This window comes from Grammomys surdaster, unplaced genomic scaffold (genome assembly GCF_004785775.1).
Source record: "Grammomys surdaster isolate TR1022 unplaced genomic scaffold, NIH_TR_1.0 144, whole genome shotgun sequence".
Lineage (NCBI taxonomy): Eukaryota > Metazoa > Chordata > Mammalia > Rodentia > Muridae > Grammomys > Grammomys surdaster.
The window spans coordinates 7,091,513-7,092,881 of record NW_021604602.1 but is presented as its reverse complement, the minus strand read 5'-3'; positions in this window follow the sequence as shown (position 1 = coordinate 7,092,881).

The following is a 1,369-nucleotide window of genomic DNA, read 5'->3' as shown; positions in this document are numbered from 1 at the left end:
TGAAGTTCATGTGAAGATCAGATGACAACCTACAGGAGTCAGTTCTTTCCTCTGTGGGTTTCAGGAATCAAGCTCAGGTCTTGGAAATTGTATGGGGAGTTCTTTTACCAGTAAGCCACCTTTGGCCTACTGGTACTTAACAAAAGAATTAAAATGTTTTTTCTTATTTATGTATATGGGTGTTATACCTGAATGTACATCTGCACACTAGAAGAGAAGATCAGAGCCCATTAGAGGTAGCTGTGAGCTGTCATGTGGTGCAGGGAATTGAACTCAGGACCCCTGGAAACGCAGCCAGTGCTCTTAATTGCTGAGCCGTGTGTGTGTGTGTGTGTGTGTGTGTGTGTGTGTATGGGTCTGTGTAGGTGCTAGAGATTGAAGAAGAGCACAGTGGATCCTCTGGAGCTGTAGTTACAGTGGTTGTGAACTGTCTGATGTGGGTTCTGGGAACTGAGTTTGGGTCTTCTGCAAGATCAATACAAGCTCTTTAAGTTAGAGTCTTACTATGTAGCCCAGGCTGGCCTCAAAGTCAGAGATCCTCTTGCCTCTCCATCCAGAGCACTGGGATTAAAGGTGTGTGATATCACTGCCTGTGTGATTGTTTTAATCCCATTCATTTATTTGTTTACTTTGCATGTATGTGTGAAGTGGTGGTCATGTGTACATGCCACTGCCCACAGAGGCAGGGCAGACCACAGCTTGTGTGATGTGGTGGTCATGAGTGTACATCACTGCACACACTACACACAGACACACTGTACACAGTACACACAGATGCACTGCACACAGATACACTTCACACAGATGCACTGTGCACACTGCACACAGATACACTGCACACAGATGCACTTCACACACTGCACACAGATGCACTTCACACACTGCACACAGATGCACACTACACACAGTACACACAGATGCACTGAACAGAGGTGCACTGCACACACTGCTCACAGCTACACTGCACACAGATACACTGCACACAGATTCACTGTACACACTCTACACAGATGCACTGCACACACTGCACACAGATGTGCTGCACATAGATACACTGCACACAGATATGCTGCACCCACTGCACACAGATACACTGCACCTAGATGCATACTATACACAGATGTACTGCACACAGATGCACACTACACACACTGCACACAGATGCTCTGAACAGAGGTACACTGCACACACTGCACACAGATACACTGCACACAGATGCACACTACACACACTGCACACAGATGCACACTACACACACTGCACACAGGTACACTGCACACAGATGCACTGCACTACATACCTGCACACAGATACACTGCACACACTGCACACAGATGCACTGCACTACATACACCGCACACAGATACAC